General features: G+C 43.4%; 1 long non-coding RNA gene across 1 annotated transcript in view; it reads left to right on the forward strand.

The window, feature by feature from the left end:
- Positions 1-2,262: 2,262 nt before the first annotated feature.
- Positions 2,263-15,036, forward strand: part of LOC141098478 (uncharacterized) — a 45,719-nt gene continuing 32,945 nt past the window's right edge. Inside the window, exon 1 of the long non-coding RNA XR_012234251.1 lies at positions 2,263-2,450. This is a non-coding gene — a long non-coding RNA (uncharacterized lncRNA). The remainder of the gene's footprint in view (positions 2,451-15,036) is intronic.

Raw genomic sequence — 15,036 nt, forward strand, 5'->3', positions numbered from 1 at the left:
GAATTGAGATCAGACGCAATGTTGCATTTGGAGAGCCCCTGATGTGCCCAAACAGTGGAAACCCCCAATTCTAACTCCAACCCGAACCCCAACACACCCCTAACCCTAATCTCAGCCCTAACCCTAACCCTAGCCCTAACCCTAACCCTAACCCTAACCCTAGCCCTAACCCTAACCCTAACCCTAATGGAAAAATGGAAATAAATACATTTTTTTAATTTTATTATTTTTCCCTAACTAAGGGGGTGATAACGGGGGTTTTGATTTACTATTTATGGCGGTTTTTATGTTTGGCGGCTGTCGCACGCTGAAAGACGCTTTTTATTGTAAAAATAGTTTTTGCATCACCACATATTGAGAGCTATAATTTTTCCGTATTTTGACCCACCGAGTCATGTGAGGTCTTATTTTTTGCAGGACAAGTTGACGTTTTTATCGGTACCATTTTCGGGCACGTGACATTTTTTGATCGCTTTTTATTCCGATTTTTGGGACGCAGAATGAACAAAAACCAGCGTTTCATGAATTTCTTTTGGGGGGGTGCGTTTACACCGTTCCGCGTGTGGTAAAATTGATAAAGCGGTTTTATTCTTTGGGTCAGTACGGTTACAGCCATACCTCATTTAGGTCGTTTTTTTATGTTTTGTCGGTTTTATGCAATGAAAACTATTTTATATAAAAAATAATTATTTTTGCATCGCTTTATTCTGCGAGCTATAACTTTTTTATTTTTTCGCTGATGATGCTGTGTGGCAGCTTGTTTTTTGCGGGACAAGATGACGTTTTCAGCGGTACCATGGATATTTATATGCGTCTTTTTGATCGCGCGTTATTACACTTTTTGTTTGGCGGTATGATAATAAATCATTATTTTTTGCTTCGTTTTTTATTTTTATTTTTTAAGGGGTTTGCTAAAGGGGTTAACTAATGGGACAGTTTTATAGGGCGGGTCGTTACGGACGCGGCGATACCTAATATGTGTACTTTTATTGTTTTGGGTTTTTTTTATTTTCAAAAAATGAATTTATTGGGGAATATTTTTTTTTTTTTTACTAATTTATTTGGCGATTTTTTTTAAATTATTTTTACACTTTTTTTTAATTTTTTTTTACTTTATTACATAGTCCCAGGTGGGACATCACTGTATCTTCTGTGGCTACTGCTATACCAGTGTGCAAACGGCCTTCTTGGTCTGCATACCTTGGTCTATCCACAAAGAGCATCAGGTCAGGATCTTCCAGGTGTTCTCTTGCCTCATGACAGCAAGACAATCGCGTTCAGCCATTTCAGAGTCGACTACCTCTTCCACTAATGTGTCAGAGATGTGGTTTTCATCCTCCATCTTCCTCCCCCCTTTGGCAGAGGTAGAAGAGTAGCTGGATTATGGACAGCACATCTGGAGATGGTGACGTTGTCCGGGAGCAGAGTAGGGCTTTGGGCCAGGATCTTCAACTGGTGACCCATAAAAATATCAGAAGCTTTGTCCAGCACAGGTGGGTTGCAAACACGGTTCTCATGCAGGTTTGGACTTCATGAGTCACTTGGTCAAGTCTTGGAGAGTAGAAGCCAGGAGGGCATTGTCTTCCTCCGTGAAGCTGTGTTAGGACTCCATTTACATGGTCAGGCTTCTTCATGACAAACAGACAAAACAGTTCGGTATAGCCTGGCAGTCCTAGAGCTGTGAAAATGTGATTGCAATTTAGTATATAAAACACACTGATTACCTTCTTGGAAAGTCTTGAAATAATTATAAAAAGGTTGCATGTGTAGAAGAGCAGTATTGGCTTGGCTGCCTTCAGTCAGGGGAAGAGGTCATCCATATATATTGTAAAACGAAGTGGCTGTGGGATGTATCCTCTTCCAGGGCTCCAGGACCGTGGTCATGGCTCGGGTGAACATAGAGAGGCTATACTGTGCCCCTTGAGGCATCATAGTCCAAATATATTGCTGGCCCTCGTGTGAAAACAAACAGGTACTGGCTTGCAGCATGTAGAAATAAACTGAAGAAAGCATTGGCCAGGTCAATCACCGTGAACCATAGAAAAATAAATAGAATTGATAAAAACAAAACATAGTGTGTGGGTTTGATACCATAGATGTGTTCAGTACTATAACTTCATTGACAGCACATAAGTCATGTATTATCCATATCTTCATAGAAATAATTGCAAATTATGAAATGGAGGGTGAAATAGGATGAATATTGCAATTTCCTTGGCAGCAGGGCTACTGGCTTCGGCCCCACCTTTACAAACTGGATTTTCAGCCTGCCAATATTGAGTCTGGGATCAGTGCCATTAGTTCAACGCCCACATGATCTACAGATGTGTCCTGTAAAAAAGAAAAGACTACATACTTCTTCAGCAAGTAGATCAATATCCCTGATTACTCTTCTGATTGCATGAGGACCCACCAGGAATTTGAGAGGAGTATCCTCAACCTCTGTCTGGGTGAGAGATGTTGTTTCTCTACTGTATTTTTGTGGGGGGCGGGCTGTAAGAGCATGTACTTTCATGGGTTGTGGAATCAGTATGCCAATACCCTATTAAAATCTGGAGCTCGATGTTGGTGGGTGTCAAGCTTCTTCCAACTTGGAACTAATTTGCATTTCAAATCTGAGATCCAGAAACTTTTTGTTACATCGGTGGAAGAAACTATCCACAGGTTCTCCTTTTCCCTGCATGACATCCTGGAGAATGGGGGGTCTGGCAAGCTGCTTACTAGGGTATCTGTCTCCTGGTATTTCCAGGAGTCCTTGCATGTAGTAGATTGTGTACAAAAGTATGAGCTTTGAGGCTTAAAAGATGATGATGATGATAATTATGTCCCCTCACCATATAACGATAAATACTGTAGATTATCAGTCTGAGCTATTTATTTCCTGTCTCCTCCGGTTCTATTTACTTATATACCTCCATGTCATATTCATCTTTTTCTTCATTATTCTTTTCATAAACTACATTAATTAATAAAACTATAATGGATGCTGGACAGGATGTAGCATAAGACGTGCCGTCTATATAAATAGTTGGAAAGAAGGTACGGCTCTTTGGGTTGGTCATCTGACAGTCAGAACAAGTCTCACGATATTCTGCATTCTGCGTTTGACAGCTGGCACACGTCCAGTCATCGGGAATGTATATAGAAGTATAAATGAATGTAATGCAGGTATTGCAACTGACATCTTCCTGTGTAAATATTTGTTTTGCACAAAATTCAGCAATCTTGTTATATTCCTCTCCTCATGCCCTTTTTTCCTAACTTCCTCTGCCATCTTTATAAAATGCTTCAGTGTCCTGTAACACCTCATAATACCTGAGGCTGGGACGCTGCTCTCCACTCATTAACACATTCTTCTATCCCTTCTTATCTAATGCTCCTCCCCTCGTGATCAGAGGGTTTCTTAACGTACATTTTCTTTCTCACTCCACTATGGGTCATATCTGTCTTATAGATATTGACTGACTGCTCCCACCCATTCTATCATCTGAATTCTGAGTATATCTGAAAAACATATGTATGTGGGCGTCTTGAAACAAATTCTCACGGGGTTATGAACAGTTGGATATGTGACTGTAAAAGCTGTATGTACTCCTTATGTCTGAGTAAAGGGGTCTTCAATGAACATAGTGATGTCTAGCTATCTTGAACACAGTAATATAGGGAATTAACCAACAACTAACACCAGAGAATTTCACAAATCTTGTGTATCCAGAAACTGCGTAGTATAAAAATACCTTAGAAATTGTTAAAATTTCTGTTCCCTCAAAACTTTCGCTCTAAAACATTGCAAAGAAAACATCTCACAGAGAAATGTAGTGACATTAGTAAAACAATAACTAAAAAGTAACAATAGACCTCGGATCTCACAGAGATATCTGTATCAAGCAATTACCATTCAAGTAATTCTCTTTCTACCTGAAAAAATTTTTTTAACAACTAACCTTATAATTATAGTATACAGAACAAAACTAGTTTATCCAATTCTCTAATTTCACAACTTATATATATGTATACACACATAGAATGTATTCAAAAAATTTTAACCACATGCTAGTACGCCTCCTGCCGGCAAATCATACACACTACAAAAGACAAAAGACAATGAATTTAAAACTGGTACTGACATCAAATACTGTGAATCCTTGACACCAAAACAATTCACAATTTACCTATCCATATGCCAGCCTGATTTGTAGAGGTGAAAAATCTACACCTGGGCAAACCATACTTTTCAGGGAGAGAGCAATCACTGTCACATCAACACGGTAATTGTAATTAGTATAATTACCCTTCCACCCGTATAACTTATGAACCTATGCTGCAGCTAAAACACCATCATCTTAGCCAGATGATGTCCGGTGGGAAACCCGCAAGAAGTCACCAACCACTTAGAGGTTGGAAAATCACTCAGAGTAATCAAGCCCCTACTCCCACTTGCCCACTGGGAGAGACACAGTTCAGACTTCTGCGATCATCGGTCAAGCCGAGAGCAGGACCGGAACCAGAGTGACAGTGAATTTGCTCAGTACGTCTCCCTATCTATATTTTTTTCCTTTTCAGGCTGGCTGAAGTAACAATCACGTATGCAAACAGCCAAAACAGCAAAGCAGAGAGGCAAAGCAGATAAGGCAGACAATTAAACTTTTAGATTACCGTAATTATAAATATGCTTGAAGGGTTACTGTGTGTATACTATAAAACAACTTATTACACTCTATATTTTATATCCTCCGGACTGAATACAGATAATGTAGCGTGATTGTTAAACACTTTGGATTCAGGAAATGCAGCTGAAATAGCAGTCTAACCAGTATGGCAGTATATTCAATATGAGAGCTGCGGACAGGCGTGTCTCAACAATGCATCAATACTTCAAAACATAAAAACTATTATGAATGTATTCCTTATCCCTTTCACTGTTCTTTGTTACCAAGGCAACTAGGGCTAGGCTTTTTGTCACTTTAGGTGTAGTAAATAGTGGTAATCACCTATAAATAGGTGGTTGATATTTCAGCAGAGGGGGAAAAATTAGTAATCACCTCTTTCCTTAAAAATATATATACCGTGTCATTCACGTCACCGGGCCCAGTTTATACCGTGGGCGTATGGCCGGACGTGAGCACCTATATGTATATATCTGATATATATACCTATATATAACTTCTTCGACCGTCTAAGGTCGGAACCAGGGTGATAACCCAGTGTGAACACCCCCTTTGTACTCTGCTCTGTTTTGTTTCTAGTAGCCCTAGTGCAGTATGAAATAGTTTTTATCAGATACTAGATGAATTCTAGATACACCCTCCGAATTGGTTAGACCGGATAATACACACAGACAATTAAGGAATTATATACCTGACCGGGTCCGTAGGCTCAGGACTTTCAAACGTGGTCAGTTTAAGGGTTCAGAGAAGACAGCCAACTATCTCCTCCCAGCCGGACGTGAATACAGAAGGGTAGGTAAGATGATATATTTTCTCACCAGGTCTCGAGCTGCAGCCTCGTCCTGCTGGAAAGACGTCCGTCCTGGGGGAGATTTTGTTGCGGCTGTGATCGTCTGGTATCGTCCTGAGCCCCACTGTTTGAGCGCCAACTGTTGATTCTGCCGCACTAGGGTGTGGCCCGTCTTAATTGTCTGTGGCCAAATTGGATCTTTGGTAGAGATTTTACGTGCACGGAGAAAAGAATACACAAGACAAGGTGTATCATGTCAATATGATTCTTCTCTGTCTTTAATTCAGAGTGCGCAGCTTTTATAACAGAAATTATGTTATCTCATCGTGTTACATCATGGGTACATTTCTAAGTTACTATTTACCGTTCCCATGTCACTACATATCACTATGTACGTTTCTGAGTTACTGTTTACTGTTCCCATATGCTACATAATCACCGTGTACATAAGTATTGTTCTTTAGCCCGATCCACCCTAGTCCACCCAGTATTGCGGTTTTACATGAAGCCTAGGTGGGTCATGCACAGAAATAACTCAGCAGAAAATCAGAAGTATCTTAAAGCAACATGGTCCTATTATTCAGCAAAGCGTCTATATAATGGTACAATTTTGATTCTTGTATATATTCATGTGCCATACATATTCATGTGCCATATATTCTCCCCTTAACACCCCAAGGGCTTCACAGAAGTTTATAATGCCCGGGCATGAAAATAAAAAAATCGTATTTTTTCCACAAACATGATCAATTAGTCCCCAATTTTTTCATTTTCCTAAGGGTAACAGGAGAAATTGGACCCCAAAAGTTGTTGTCCAATTTGTCATGAGTATGCTGACACCCCATATGTGGGAGAAAACTACTGTATGGACACACGTCGGGGCTCGGAAGTGAAGCAGTGCCATTTTGGAATGCAGACTTTGATGGAATGGTCTGCGGGTGTCATGTGCGTTTGGAGAGCCCCTGATGTACCTAAACTATTGAAACTCCCCACAAGTGACCCCATTTTGGACACTAGACCCCCCCACGGAACTTATCTAGATGTGTGGTGAGCACTTTGAACCCCCAAGTGCTTCACAGAAGTTTATAACGCTCGGACGTGAAAATAAAAAAATCATTTTTTTCCACAAAAATGATATTTTTGCCCCCAATTTTTTATTTTCCCAAGGGTAACAGGAGAAATTGGACCCTAAAAATTGTTTTGCAATTTGTCCTGAGTAGGCTGATACCCTACATGTGGGGGTAAAACACTGTTTGGGCGCATGGCAGAGCTTGGAAGGGAAGGAGCACCATATGACTTTTTCAACTCAGAATTGGCTGGAATTGAGATCAGACGCAATGTTGCATTTGGAGAGCCCCTGATGTGCCCAAACAGTGAAAACCCCCAATTCTAACTCCAACCCGAACCCCAACACACCCCTAACCCTAATATCAGCCCTAACCCTAACCCTAGCCCTAACCCTAGCCCTAACCCTAACCCTAACCCTAGCCCTAACCCTAACCCTAATGGAAAAATGGAAATAAATACATTTTTTTAATTTTATTATTTTTTCCTAACTAAAGGGGTGATAACGGGGGGTTTGATTTACTATTTATGGCGGTTTTTATGTTTGGCGGCTGTCGCACGCTGAAAGACGCTTTTTATTGTAAAAATAGTTTTTGCATCACCACATATTGAGAGCTATAATTTTTCCGTATTTTGACCCACCGAGTCATGTGAGGTCTTATTTTTTGCAGGCCAAGTTGACGTATTTATCGGTACCATTTTCGGGCACGTGACATTTTTTGATCGCTTTTTATTCCGATTTTTGGGACGCAGAATGAACAAAAACCAACGTTTCATGAATTTCTTTTGGGAGGGTGCGTTTACACCGTTCCGCGTGTGGTAAAATTGATAAAGCGGTTTTATTCTTCGGGTCAGTACGGTTACAGCGATACCTCATTTAGGTCGTTTTTTTATGTTTTGTCGGTTTCATGCAATGAAAACTATTTTATATAAAAAATAATTATTTTTGCATCGCTTTATTCTGCAAGCTATAACTTTTTTATTTTTTCGCTGATGATGCTGTGTGGCAGCTCGTTTTTTGCGGGACAAGATGACGTTTTCAGCGGTACCATGGATATTTATATGCGTCTTTTTGATCGCGCGTTATTACACTTTTTGTTTGGCGGTATGATAATAAATTATTATTTTTTGCTTCGTTTTTTATTTTTATTTTTTAAGAGGTTCGCTAAAGGGGTTAACTAATGGGACAGTTTTATAGGGCGGGTCGTTACGGACGCGGCGATACCTAATATGTGTACTTTTATTGTTTTGGGGTTTTTTTATTTTCAAAAAATGAATTTATTGGGGAATATATTTTTTTTTTTTTACTAATTTATTTGGCGATTTTTTTAAAATTATTTTTACACTTTTTTTTAATTTTTTTTTTACTTTATTACATAGTCCCAGGTGGGACATCACTGTCCTGTGACAGATCGCTGATCTGTCACATCACAGATCACTGTGACAGATCAGCAATCTGTCACAGGCATTGAAGAAGACTTCCTCTTGCCTGCGCTTTGCAGGCACTGAGGAAGCCAGCTTCCTGCAGGCCCCCGAAGGCCCCCGTCGCCATCTTGGATTCGGGGGCCTGGAGGAAAGGAGTCCCCCGCAGCAGCGCTGCACATTGCGCTGCCGTGGGGGGCTCAGGGAAGCACGGAGGGAGCCCCCTCCCTGCCGATGCTTCCCTTTAACCCCCGGTACACCGCGATCGTGTTTGACCGCGGTGTGCAAGGGGTTAACGTGTCCGGGGCGGTCCGTGACCGCCCCTGACACATTGTGCCGGGTGTCAGCTGTGATAATCAGCTGACACCCGACCGCGATCAGCGGCGCTCACCACGTGGGCGCCGCTGATCGCGGTAGACGTACTCTCCCGTCCATGGGCATAGGGGCCCGGGTCCCATGGACGGGATAGTACGTCTCATGTAAGGAAGGGGTTAAAAGAATCTCTTTATAAGGTTCTCAATAGGTGGTATTACACACCAACGAGATTATCACATATTAATTCTGAAATCTCCTCCAGATGCTGGAGAGGTTGTGGGCAAATGGGGAATCAACATCATATATTCTGGAGCTGCCCTATGCTAAAAACTCTTTGGAGGGAGGTTAAATCACATATTTAACTGACAATTATAATCACTCCTCAGATGGCGCTCCTGTCTCTAGACCTTGAAGGCACCATCCGTTCGATTAAATATATTCTGATACACATCTTCTGAGTGGTCAAAATTTCATTAGCACAATGGTGGAAAAAATCTGATGTTTCCGACTTCACAGATATATTAGAAAAATTACGCACTCATAGTTCAATTGAAAGACTAGCTTTCAATAACAATTCTTTATCCAAATATCATATGAAACACTTGGAATACAAAATCTGCATTAGTGTAAAACCCGTTCTATGTTCTTGCAAGACTGAGTTGGAATCTAGTTCTGGATCGGCAGGAATATTCAGTTTAATTTAATACTGTAATTGTGACATCGGCGGCCGTGGCCGCCAACGTCCCATCTGCGGCGGCACCCAGAGCAGCCTCCCCTCACCTGCGCGCCTCCGTCCGTCCGCACGCCCGCTCTGTCTTCCTTCCTGCTGCAACTACTCATGCCGGTCTTAGGTCGCGGGCGCGCGCCCGCCCGTCCTCTTCATCCAACGGTGGGCGTCGCTAGGGGCAGGGTCTGGGGCGCACTTCCGTGTACTAAGGTATTTCAGGCGTCTTCCCTATGAGGAAGACACCTGGTGATTGTGTGGAATTCACGCACTGCTTTGGCCTGTATTCTACCCTGCTGCGCTACCTGTTGGCTCCCAGTTCTTGGGCTCTTGCCGCTTTCCTGGTCTGTCCCCACTTCTCCTTGTCTCCCGGGCTCCTCCGGCCTGTCACCTGCCATACTTCCTCCTGGTCATTCCCCTCTTGGTTTCCCTGTCATTATCCTTCTGTATATATATATATTTCTCCCTGGGGCTGTCATCTGCTCTCTCTCGCCTTCGGTGCCTTCTCCTGCAGCCTCTACGTATATAACTGCCTGGTTCCTCTCCTCTTAGTTGGTCTTTGGGTAGGGAACCTGGTCTCTGTCCGTTTTTCCGGTCCTACCTCTTGCCTTGCTTGTCCTACGAGCCGTCCCTCTTGGTACCGGCTGTCGCGGTTCTGTCCTCTGTGGTCTTGCCCCTAAAGATCCCTGTATAGGGGTCGGTCATCACCTGGCGCGCTCGACCCAGGGGCTCCAGATTCGCGACCCAGAGGGTCCACTCTCTGACGTAGTCCGCCCTGAGCATCACAGTAATATACTGACTTGTTAAAATGTATGTAGCAGACTAATATGTTTTTTTCATTCTAATACTAAAGAATGGAGCTCTATAAATTTTAATGTATTTACCTTTCTTTCCCCCTACTTCTCCTGTTAAAAATTTGAAAAATTCATTAAAAATATTTGAAAGAAAAAAAATATGAAGGTCTTCCCCACCTTAAAAGTGAATACACGTCAGCTGACAGAATTAACCCATAGAAGCGTCAGTCAAAACGCGAAACGGCCACAGTCTGTTTCTTCTCTCCCCTACTTGCCATGAACAATTATGTCTGTGTGTGTGGAATACAGGAATTTTAATTCACAAGGATATGGGTGAGTGCTGCATTTCTATTACTACATTTTGAATTTATGCTATACTTTTAGCTGAGCACCACCCAGACATATCCTATAATTTGAATATGGACAGCCATCCAAACCAATATTTGCAGATCAAAAAGTTGGTGCCTCTTTACTCCTCTGCGTGATCAATATAAGCAGAACCAACTTGATGAGGTGTTAATATTATCTCTTATATGAACCAAATAATTATGTGTGTGCTAGAGGAATGTAAAGAAGAAAGGATGAGGACTGAAAGAGAAAGAATAAACGAAAAGGAAGTGGGGGGGACAAAAAAACCCACAAAACCACAAATTATTGAAACCAGCACTTCAGAGGAGTCCACATCTACCACAACATTCTATATTAAACATTTTCTGAGAAACAGATTGCCAGGTCATTCCCTTCACTGAATAATGTCCATCATGTCCATTGGTGACACTGTTCTACAGTACATATTTTCAAAAGATGTCAGGTTCAGTTATGAAATGGGCCATTTTGTAATTATTACGAGCTCCTGAATTCAAATCTGACAATGTACATTTTTATTTCGCTCTTGTTGCTTTGATAGAGTTTTTCTTTTATTATTACATATAATTTATGTTTTGTTACTTTGAAATATTTTTGCAAAAGTAAAGATGCAGAATATTTTATTATGCCAATTTTCGATATTTATTTAGAAGAAACTTAGCAATGATTCAAATAACTAAAACATATCTAAACTCTACTGCAAATTATATCTAGTTACTGAAATTGCACTACAAGATTTCGTACTCATCAATGACCACTCATTTTTGCTTTTCTCTTGTATTCCTGCATTGGATGAGGCTGGTTTCACATTAGCGCTTTTTAAGCGCACGCACGGCCGGGGGTAGCTCCGCCCCCGAGCCGGCTCTCTGCCCGGCGTGCCCGCCCCTTGCTTGTAGCGCCGCCTCCTAGCGCACAGCGGCGCCTGCGATCGGCGCACCCTATCTTTAGCATAGGGTGCGCAGATCGTGCGCAGGACGTGCGCTAGTTGCGCTTTGACCTGCGCTGCGCACTTTTGACGGTGCGACGTGCGCGCCAAAATCAAACTTTTCGGATTTTGGCGCGCACAGCGCACCGTCAAAAGTGCGCAGCGCAGGTCAAAGCGCAACTAGCGCACGGCCTGCGCACGATCTGCGCACCCCATGCTAAAGATAGGGTGCGCCGATCGCAGGCGCCGCTGTGCGCTAGGAGGCGGCGCTACAAGCAAGGGGCGGGCACGCCGGGCAGAGAGCCGGCTCGGGGGCGGAGCTACCCCGGCCGTGCGTGCGCTTAAAAAGCGCTAATGTGAAACCAGCCTAATCTCTTACAATTGTCAAACAGTAGTCTGCAAGCATTGATGGATTCCATTTTCCATGATATCTTTTCTCCATAGCCACAATATCTTGGTGAAATCTGACACTGTGCTCGCTGCTCACTGCTCTGCAGTTTGTCGGAAATAAATCTAGATGCCAGTGTAAGAAATTAATCTTTAAGGACATGTTACATCTAAGATCCTTATATGTTTTGAGGTGATTTTCCACCAGCTCGTCACAGTTATCTACTTTTGAGTGTCCTAAAAAATTAATGTGAATGCTTCCCATGCAGCCTTTTCCTTGCCCGTCAACAAACTGAGAAACTGCTCATCTTGAGGAAGCTTATGAATCTGAGATCCAATAAAGATCCTTCATTTATTTTATTCACTTATATAGCGGCATTAATTCCAAAGTGTTTTACAGACATCACTGGCACTGTCCCTAATGGGGCTCACAATCTAGATTCCCGATCACTATATTTTTGGCATGTGGAAGGAAACTGGTGAACCTGGATGAAACCCACAAAAACACAGGGATAACATACAAATTTCTTGCAGATGTTGTCCTTGGTGTGATTTGAACCCAGGACTCCAGGGCTGCAAAACTGCAATGCAACCACTTAGCCACCTGTGCTGCCCTTTATCTTTGCTTCATTCAACCTTGGAAATGTATCAATGAGATACTTGAAAGCTTTTGAATTTTTATCCACTGCATTTATAGATATTTTAATGTGCCTGCTAAAGCTTTGGTATAATTCATTTGTGCACTGTATTTAATACTTACTGCTTATATCCGTGACTGGGGCCTCTCTAGATCTATAGAAGGTGCTATAGCATATAGATGCAACCTGGTCTTGTGCCTTTGATCATCTAACCACCCCCTGGTGTGCTGGCCCCAGCTGCCAAATGATTCCAAACCAGCTCCCACAATCCCTCTCTCCTGACCCTGTAGTGTGGCCTATATATGTAGTAGTTCCTAAGGGGAAGCTCGCAGTGTGGGGTGCATGCAGGCATCCCATAAGCAAAGCATCACAGAAGCTAAGCATCAAGCAAACAACAGTTATCCATGGCAGTTAATCAGGGCAGGAGTCAGGTAACCCACACTTTGCATTCCCTTTTAACCATGTGCTTTATTTCTATCCTCCTGTGCTCCCTTGCCATCCACATTCACCACCCCATACCCCCTCCATCAAGACTCATACACATCAGCCACTCTATACTTCCCTCTCCCATGTATAGCTCCCATGCACTCCTCACCTTCCTGAGAAACCTCAGCCCATCTTGCCCAAACACATCGCAGAAAAAACTACTTACAATTCCAACAACTAAATGCTCTTTATCTGCCTACTCCGACTGATTTCAGATGACATCTCTCTAACCCTGGTCCACCATCCCCCAACCTCAACCCCTACCCTACCTCATATCGAAACCATAATCTTATTAATATTACTTGCACTCCCTCATCTCCATCTTTTAATTGTGCCCTCTGGAATCCATGGTCTGTTTGTAACAAGCTTCCTTTCCTGCACAACAACTCTCTTGATCTGTTGGCCCTCACTGAAACCTGGATTCAGGATTCTGACACTGTCTCTCTTGCCGGCATTTCCTATGGTGGCTTACAATTCTCTCATTCCCCAAGACCCACAAACAGACATGGTGGTGGAGTCGGCATACTCCTGTCCCAACAATGCACTTTCCAAGTCATCCCCCAGTTCCATCACTCTCATTCCCTTCTTTTGAGGTCCACACCATTAGGCTTTTCCGTCCCCTCTCACTCAGAGTAGCGGTCATATATCGGCCCCCAGGCTTACCCACCCACTTCCTTGACCACTTTTCAGCCTGGCTGCTGCACTTCATGTCCTCAGAACTACCAACTCTTATCCTGGAAGACTTCAACATCCCCATTAACAGCCCTACTTCCACATCTGCATCCCAGCTTCTATCACTAACCACCTCTCTAGGCCTCTCGCAGCTTTCAACTTCTGAGACACACAAGGATGGTAACACCCTTGGATCTGGTCTTTGTCTGGCTCTGTTCAATCTCCCACCTAAATAACTCACCACTTCCACTCTCTGACCACAACATACTCTCCTTCACGCTCACAAATCCTCACCCACCCAAGCTCACTCCTACCTACCACACAATCAGAAATCTACAAGCCATTAACCCTCAGACACTTTCAGACTGCCTACACATCACTGTCCCCAATCTCCTCTTTTACCTGTCCTGATCTAGCTGTTCATCACTACAACACTCTAAGGCCTCTTTCACACATCAGGTTTTCGCCGTCAGGCGCGATCCGGCGCTTTTGACAGAAACCGGATCCGGCGAAATGCAATGCCGGATCCGGTTTCCCCCCATTGACTTGCATTTGCGCCGGATCGCGCCGGATGGCCATGCGTTTCATCCGGTTTTCGCCGGATCCGGCAATGTGTCGCGATCCGGCGTCTGGAAAAAACGGCTACTGTAACGTTTTTTGTCTCCGGCGAAAAAGCCGGACACGCCGGATCCGGCGCGTCCGGCTTTTTCACACAATGAAAGCCTATGAGCGCCGCAATGCGCCTGATCCGGCGAAAGCCGGATCCGGTGGCCGGATCCGTTTTTTTTGGTCTGAGCATGCTCAGTAGCTCTGCCCACAAGACATATATAAAAGCAAGACAGTGGGACCCACAGCCACACCCAACATGCCACCCAAGCCAAGAACCAGGAGAAGGCAGCAGACATCTGCAGCACCATCAGCACCACCACCACCACCCCAAATGGAGCAGCAAATGGAACATGCTGAGGAGGGGAGTCCAGAAGCAGATGAGAGACGGTAATTATCAAATCCCCCATTCCTCCAAACTAGGGCCATGGAATATCAAGATATTCATTGGCCCTTTGTTTCTCTTTATTCAACAGCCGCCAAAGAGATGCAGCAGCAGCAGCAGCAGAAATGGCATCACTGGCAGCAGCAACAGCAGCAGCAATACCCACAGCCATGGAGTCTGGCCATCAACAGGACAGCACATCTTCTTCTGGGAGCCCTCCCTCGCATTGTCAGCGTTTGACGGTAAGTTTTTATTTCCAAAATCCATCATCTCTGAAATATATGTCTATTCATTGCCTTTTATTTCAAAACAGGAATCACAAGATGAAGAGGAGCTCCCAGAAGAAGAAGGAAGGGGTGGACAGACACCTGGAGTGGGCTCACAATTGGTAAGTTTTTTGCATCAAACGCAGAAACACAACATCACACTACACACAACACATAGAAAACAATGTTCTGCAGACCACACACAGCAAACAAATACCTACATCCAAAGACATAACATTTTTTGTTTTCTTCTCTAGTCTTCCCAATCTGGTGCTCGGCCAAGAGGTCCTCGCAGTGCCTCCCAGGGTCGTCGGCGACAGCAACGCGGCGGTCACCAGCGTGTAAGTATAAATATTTTTGCTTTGTTTTTTTGCACTTTTTATTTCATTTCTTTTGTGGAGGCTAATTATGTTATTTTTGTCTTTTTCTTTAACAGCCTTCACAGCGTGCTCCCGACTCTGACGGTGAGGATGGAGGACTCGATGTGGACCACCTCATCGATCTCGTCAGAGAAAGGGAGCCGCTCTG

Source organism: Dendrobates tinctorius, unplaced genomic scaffold (genome assembly GCF_039654945.1).
Source record: "Dendrobates tinctorius isolate UK_male_01 unplaced genomic scaffold, ASM3965494v1 ptg000092l, whole genome shotgun sequence".
NCBI lineage: Eukaryota > Metazoa > Chordata > Amphibia > Anura > Dendrobatidae > Dendrobates > Dendrobates tinctorius.